This window comes from Lipotes vexillifer, unplaced genomic scaffold (assembly GCF_000442215.2).
Source record: "Lipotes vexillifer unplaced genomic scaffold, Lipotes_vexillifer_v1.1 scaffold439, whole genome shotgun sequence".
NCBI lineage: Eukaryota > Metazoa > Chordata > Mammalia > Artiodactyla > Lipotidae > Lipotes > Lipotes vexillifer.
The window spans coordinates 2502989-2511045 of record NW_006798732.1 but is presented as its reverse complement, the minus strand read 5'-3'; the positions used below and the strand labels follow the sequence as shown (position 1 = coordinate 2511045).

The 8057-nt window shown below is 40.8% G+C and overlaps 1 protein-coding gene across 1 annotated transcript in view; it reads right to left on the bottom strand.

The window, feature by feature from the left end:
- The window catches only part of MPP7 (MAGUK p55 scaffold protein 7), a 179618-nt gene that overhangs the window by 105193 nt on the left and 66368 nt on the right, over positions 1-8057 (bottom strand). Inside the window, exon 3 of the mRNA XM_007470910.1 lies at positions 7893-7973. The gene's annotated coding sequence lies outside the window, so the exon portion shown is untranslated. The remainder of the gene's footprint in view (positions 1-7892; positions 7974-8057) is intronic.

Below are 8057 nucleotides of genomic sequence, written 5' to 3'. Positions count from 1 at the left end.
GGCCGCTGAGCCTGTGCGTCCGGAGCCTGTGCTCCGCAATGGGAGAGGCCACAACAGTGAGAGGCCCGCGGACCGCCAAAGAAAAAAAAAAAAAAAAAAAAAATGAGGATGAGAACCAAGGTGAAGTTAACAGGGACCCACTGGAGAAAACTTAAAAAAAAAAAAAGATAAAGAAGCAATGGTTTTTGAAGACACTGGACATGAGACAAGGAAAGACAGTGACCACTGAGAGACAGGAAACAACTGCGAACCCTAAGACTGCCCCAGCTTCCTGTCTAGAGCGAATTTCCTGCTATGTCAGGGGGAGAAGGAACCCAGGACAGCAGAGCTGGGAACCTAGGGAGATCAAGGGGCTAACGTTCTCAGGGAAGGGATGAGAATGGAGAGAGCTGCACAGACACAGAGCTCCTTGAGCCCTTAGCCAAGGCTCGCATACGGAACAACTGCCAGGAATGATTAGAGCAGTAGTTCGGAACTGAGGGCAATTTTACTCCCCGGGAGCCATATGGCTGTCTGGGGACATTTTCGGTTTGTAACAATTCAAGGGATGCTACTGCTGTCTAGTGCACAGAGGCCAGAGATGCTCCGAGGCATCTGATACCACAGTAGACAATCCCCTCCCCACCGCCAAATAAGTATCCAGTCCTCAAATTTAAATAGTTCCAAGGTTGAGAAACCCTGCATTACAGCAAACAATCCCCGAGGCTTGCACAGGGCAGGAATAGCTCCTGTTCCCACCAGTTACGAGGAAAAGCCTCACAATTCACAGGGCATTGAGGAGAGTTAACAGAGGGGTACTTTCTTAATAGCAGGAAATAATTAGCCCAAGATTAAATGCTGCTAAGATCTCACCTAACAAAGCTTAAAAGCATGCCTCCAAATAACTTCATTGTGTAATTTAAACTCAAGACTATTATCTATAAATATACAAAAATATCCAGCATCAAAAAAAGTAAAGTCACAATGACTGACAGTCAATCAAAAATTACTAAGGCATGTAAAAAATCAGAAACTACTATGCATAGTGATGAAAAATATAAAGCTATAAAACTAAACCCTGAAAAATTAGATGATAGGATTATGTAGAACCAAATCCTGAAATTACAGAAAGATCACAGAAAAGGAAATTAACAGTTACTACTAATTCCAAATGTTTAAAAAGCCAGAAGAAGGGCTGAACAGGAGACTTGGAATACACAAGATTCAAACCAAGCTTCTACAGATAAAAGATGAAAATACATTTCATTCAGTACGCTGAATAAGATTAACACTTGTAGGCAAAGCAATAAAACTACTGAAACACATGAAACACAAAGAGAAAATATAATGAAAAATTATGAACAGACATTTATTGAGCTGTGGGACTTCAATGGTCTATTATATGCACCTAACTGGCATCTCCAGAGACAGGAGAGGTGTTAAAAGAAATCTGAAGAAATATGGCAGAAAATATTCCAAATTTGATGGAAACAAAAAAGCCCATATGTTTAAGAAGCTCAATGTATCCAAGCACAATAAACAGAAAAGACATAACACCAAACTACTTAAAACCAGTGAAAAGGGGACTATCTTAAAATCAGCCAAAAAAAAAAAAAAAAGCACACCACAAGACAGTGGAGCAACATCTTTAAAATACTCAAAGAAAACTACTGTCAGCCTAAAATTCTATACCCAGCAAAAATACCTTTTAAAAAGAAGGAACACTGAAGACTTTTTAAAGACATACAAAAGCTGAAGGAATTCATCACCAGTGGACTTGCATTACCAAAAATGTTATAAGAAGTTCTTTCAGACAAGAGGAATGACTGCAGATGGGAACACAGACCTATAAAGAGGAACGAAGAGCACCAGAAATGGCTGTTATCTGTGTATCTAGGGTAACTATCTTGCACATGGTAAGAATAACAGGGAATGCTAATGAATATATTTCATAATAAAGTGAATATTATAGTTGATAGGCATTGTTAGAACACCAGCTATTATTTTTCCTCCTTAGCTCTGTACTTTCATATCTGGATTCCAAAAAAAAAATAATTTACAGATATCAAGTTCATTATTTTTAACAGCTTTGCTTTATAAATAGTTTTGGTTAGCAACATTTTTATTTTGGACAACTAAAAGTAACTTTGTATTCCATTTTCCTGTTTTAACTGCAGCGACTTTATTCTTCACTATACAGACATTCTTTCAGGAGGCAGTACCTAAATGAAAATTGTGTTTCCATATGCCACCAATCGCAGCTGATGGGTTTACCTGTCGCTTAGAGGAATCTACAGGAAATTGAACACTGGGCTTTGTAACTCATCAGGCTCCCAAGCTCTCCCTGCCTTAGACCCCCTGGAGTCAATTCTATGCTCTAAATATCTGTCAGACCCTTAGAATTAAGTGTCTGACTCATAAGGATGAGTAACACTGATTTATTCTTCCAGAAGGAAGCTTAACTTTGCCATTTATTATGCTTTAATGAAATCTCATCCATTCCGCATGCCCGGGCAGTGAGTAATTTCTGGTAAGTGAATGTTTTGGAAAGCTGAAAAATTACAACACATCTTTCTATTTTATTGCCTTTTTAAAAATCTACCAAATCTTCCCTGACTTCCTAAATTATAATACCATGTTCTAAAGATGATGTCACCTCACTTTTATCAAAAATGAGCCACTGAATGACAACTCAGAGAGGATGATTTGCCTTTAATGTGGCAATGTGATGCCTAGGAGTGGTTTTTATTTATTGATGACTCTCTTTGCTCTCCCCGGCAACAAAGTCTCTGTAGAGACCAACGTCCCTTCCGCAGTGCCCCCTAAATGGCCCATGCTCCTCCTCCACTGCAGCAAGCTTTAGAGTCTGTTACATCTACGCAGGCCTCTTGTGACTCTATCATTACCTCTTTCTCACCACGTGGTTTCTTTTATACTTTGTTCATTTTCCGGGACTGTAAGATTTGGACAATAAGACTGGATTTTGTAGACATTACTGAGTAATAATCATTATTTTTTTTGTATATGGCGACTGACCAATTCAAAGTTTTAAAGACTGAGTGTATTCCAATACAGTAAGTAGTGCATCCTATTACCCTACTTATAATGGAAAAAAATGTATATGTAGTATTTCTGTACATAAAAAGGAATGAAAAGGGGCCTCCCTGGTGGCGCAGTGGTTGAGAGTCCGCCTGCCGATGCAGGGGATACAGGTTCGTGCCCCGGTCCGGGAGGATCCCACGTGCCGCGGAGCGGCTGGGCCCGTGGGCCATGGGCGCTGAGCTTGCGCGTCCGGCAACGGGAAAGGCCACGACAGTGGGAGGCCCACATATCGCAAAAAAAAAAAAAAAAAAAAAAAAAAAGGAATGAAAGGTAATGCAGCCAATTAAGAGGGTAGTTACCCCTAAAGATATAATATGAACACACAATTCACAGAAGAAATAAAAAGCCATTAAGCATATGAAAGCGACGCTCATCTTCACTAATAAAGCAATAAGGATAGGGACTTCTATTTTAAAATTTAGATTCAAAACACAGTTATGTATTATTCAAAATTCTTTTCTGTTTAATTTCAAAAGTTTTTATCAAGTCACTTTGTAAAAGGTAAAAATTAAAAGTCAGAGTAATAAACTATCACATCTTATTAAAGACAATATCATAAATCAGTTATAAAGATAAGTTATTCCTTCCAACCTCATGTATGGATTGTTTTTTTTAACTTTTCATGTGTGTGTGTGTCCACCTGCCCCTGAGGCTGTAAATGCTTTTACTCTATCCCATGATTATGGTTCAATTTTTACACTTCCATCTTTAATCTACTTGGAATTCATTCTAGTAGAGGTCTTTCTTATTTTTCCCCAAATAATTAACCAGCTGTCCCAACACCTCATACTGAATTTACATCCAATCCCACCCATCCCCCACTTCCTTGTCTCCATCCTCACATCCTTCTTTAGGACCACAGTCACGCTGCACCCAAATTATTTCTACAGGGTCCCAGCTGGCCTTCCCACCTGGGGAACTGCTGTGCATACTACACACAGAGTGATGGCATCGCTTGCTTATTTAAACCCTACCAATGACTTTCTACTGCTCTTAGGATGGAATTCAAACTTTTTCATATGCTTGCAAGTAGAGTGGCCATATAATTTATCATCTAAATAAGGAAACCACTGAAATTAAAAGGGAGGCTATTAATATTAACCACACTGGAACTACAGGCAAACACCAGGCCGTCCTGGGTAATCAGGAGGTCAGCCCCGACTCACAGCTCTACTGTCCAGCCCCTCCCCTCCCTCTTTCACACGCTCCCGCTCAGCCACACTGAGTCTACGTTACGCCCTCAAATGTGACAAGTTATTTCCTTTGTAGGACTTCACACCGGAAACCTTCATTTCTCACCTCCCCCGCCGACTCACCCCTCACTCCTCTGCCCCTCTGGTCACCTCACACCAGCCTTCAGGCGTCACCGGGCACAGACCATCTCCTCTGCAGTCCTCTTCAACCCGCCCACACCCAGCCTTGGCGCCGGCTCCACTCCTGTGTGTTCCACACTATTTCTGGGTGTTCCCTCTCTTTATCCCCTATTTCTATCACCTTCATTCATCTTCATGTATCTTCATACACCTTCCACAAGTTCTAGCTATAGGGACTGGCAGAGTAGATGCTCAATTTATGTAGGAATGAATGAATGAAGATCCAACTCTGGTGACACTTACAAACTACCAAAGAAAGTTTTAATGCTTTTCAAAACGAGTTGTATATAGAAAGCACGTATTATCATTTCATAGTTGGCTACACACTTGGTTGTATATACCTGTGTGTGTTTTTAAAAAATCACTAGCACTTCGCAGGTACATTTCAGGTTTCCTTTCAGTATTGTGAATTAAATATTCTAAATGGAAGGGCAATCTTCAAAAAGTAAATAATTAGTTCCCTTATCCACTAAAATTTAAGGGTAATATTCAAGTTAACACCTTGGAATTACATTTTTCATATTTTAACTGTCAGTTCAACGAACAATTCATGTATACATGTTATATTCTACTGTACCTTGCTTCTGCTCTTAAGAGAAAAAGCAAATATTTTCATTTATTCTAAGACAAAAAGGAGTATTTGATCATATTCTGAAATAGCTTAAAACTTATTTGGGGACTGCACTTCTTAAAGTAATTACCTTCAAAAGTGAGATTCAAAGTGATGGTTGTTAACATAAATGATTTCAAGGAAAGCAATGTTAAATGTTAGGTCAAACTGGGAAGAAAAGTATTTTCTTCCCAAGACTGGTGAACTAGAAATTGCCATTGTCGACTGTACCATCGAGTGTCTGCAATGTCACCCACTTTCTACACGGTATTTCCTGAACATACAGCTTTCACGCTGACTTCTCACCATTCCTTAGTCACACTGCTATGTACATGTGAAAACAGACAAAATCGTTCGTCTGAGGTATTTCTGCCATTAACGAAGTTTAAGTACTCAATTAAAAGCTGCATCCTATGGTGCTGCAATGATGCCATTGTAAAGGGAAGAAAACCCACATTTCTCTTCCTTCTGGAGGAGTTTCTCCTTCCTTGCTGTGTTTCTCTCCTGTGTGCTTCCTTTACTGCTCACACAAAACAAAATTCTGATCACCAAACGCGTGACGGGTTTTCTCAACACCAAGCAATTCTCTGTGACACACCACCTGGGCGTCCTACAGTTCAACGCAATTCTGAGGTCATCTTCCCAGAGAGAGCATCAGCTCCCACAGGTTGAGGGCTCAATCCTTTAAGACTGCCCCGCCCCCCGCCCCCCGACACACTTCAGACACCAGTCACCACTCCAGGCTGCCACCTGTGCTTCTGACCAACCAGCTGCAGACATGAGGTTCCAACAACCCCCTGCTTGGGTTCAATTAATTTGCTAGAGTAGGTCACAGGATTCAGGGAAACACTTACAGGTACCAGTTTATTAAAGGATATGATAAAGGACTCAGATGGAGAGATACACACAGGGTAAGGTCTGGAGGGTAGGAGTGTCTGTCCCTGTGGAGGTGGGTGCATCACCCTCCTGGTACACGGATGTGTCCCCGAGCCTAGAAGCTCTCCGAACACCACGCTTTGGGGATTTTAGGGAGGCTTCCTCAAGTGGGCATAATCAATTCTTAACTCCATTTCCAGCCCCTCTCCCCTCTCTGGAGGATGGTGGCAGGGGTGGGGTGAGGCTGAAACTTCCAAGCTTCTAATCGTGGCGTGGTCTTGCTGGTGACCAGCGCCCAGCCAGGGGCACACCCAGAGTCACCTCATTAGGACAAAACTCCGGGTGCTCTAACCACTTAAACATTTACAAGGGCTGGAGGGGAGCTGTGTCAGGGACAGGGTCAAAGACAAAGAAATACAAGTGCAATAGATGTTCCCAGTGTTCTTATCACTTAGGAAATTAACTAGGGTTTTATAAGCTTTGGGCCAGGAACCTGGGGCAGACACCAAAATGTACATATCTTCTCTTACCTCATAACCACCTAAGATCACAACCCCCTCTCCCGCCAAATACCAGTTTCCATCCAGTATAACCTCTTTATTATTAGCTATTCCATTTCAAACACTCTTGAACGGAATAGCAAAATCAGATTTTTTGTTTCTGGGGGGTCAGAAACATTCCTCTTTAATTTGTAAAATTCAAACCAAGATAACGCCCTCAAAAACGAGCTTACCAAGCGCCTCGTGGGTACCCTTGCCATGCTCTGATTAACATCAACTTCCCAAGTGCAGTATAAGGAAAGTGACGAAATTTTCAGAGCATTCACGAATCTCCTCTAAGCTGCTCACTTTCTGTGCGCTCCGTCTTCAGCAGCAAGCTGCACTAACCAGATCCTTTCTGCACTAACCAGATCCTTATTCTTCTAGAACTAAAGTATAGCCAATTTCCTCTGCACCAGTCAATTCCTCTCATGTTATTAATCATAGTTCATTTATCCTTTACAGAAATACATTCATGTACTTTATATTTACTTACATGGTTTAGAAATCATGGTCCATACATGTTCTCTCTTTATCTTTCATTTAATACTCTTTTGAGTATCAGTTTAAGACCATATATAGGACAGTTCCAAAGGAGATTTTTCAAAGAAGGTAGAAATAAATCATCAGTTTTTGCATCTAGATGGACATTTTCATTCAACAGTAATCATGACATAACTGATCATTTTGATTACATAATTACTGATCTATAGGTAATTCTGACTCCTGGACAATATTTCACATACAAGTGTGGTAGTATCAAGTACAAAATGTATGGGTTATAGAATTTAATACATTAATGACCTTAGAATTAACAGGAAAATTTCTAAATCACATCGTTGACTAATCACACCTGGAGGAAAAATAAGTGATAAACTTGTGAGAAAAAGAGAGACTCGAGATGGATCTGCCAATATTTTACTGGTCTTTACACTGGAAAAATGCTTTGCTCTGTAAAAATGGCACGATGCATTAAAACACCAATTGGCAGAGGAGGGGGCAGGGAATGGGGAGAGGAAGAGGAATGCTAAGACAGTCCCACAGAAAAAGAGACACTGTTGTCAAATGCACTGGCACACCGTTAACTAGCCAAGCAAAGTGAACCCAAACAAAATCGCTAACAGGTTCTGTATCCTGTACTCTTAACTTCATTTAAAAGGAAAACAACCTTGACGCTCCATTATATTTGCCAACTTAAATCCTGAGCTTCCCAATTTAAGTGTTTTACATACTGTCACAACATTCTCACGAAAAGCTCAACTCTTTTTCCTCAACGGGATTTAGGCGATTAAAATACTGTGCACTATTTGAAAATAATTTACTTGAAAATTGATGCTCGAAACAAAATTCATCTGAAGTCCCAGAAAGTGGCCCTTTTCGGATATATTTATTACAGGTGTCACACGTCCTCACCTTCACGTTGGGTTTTGACAGCAGCTTCAACAGCTCTCTGATCTCGCCGTTCAATGGCTTGTTCTGAAGCTCCTCCGCCAGCTGCACGGGAGATCACATTGACACGAAGAACAGTTAGTAAAGAGCAGGGGGAGCTCCACGTGCGGCAGCTGAGAATCTCTCTTG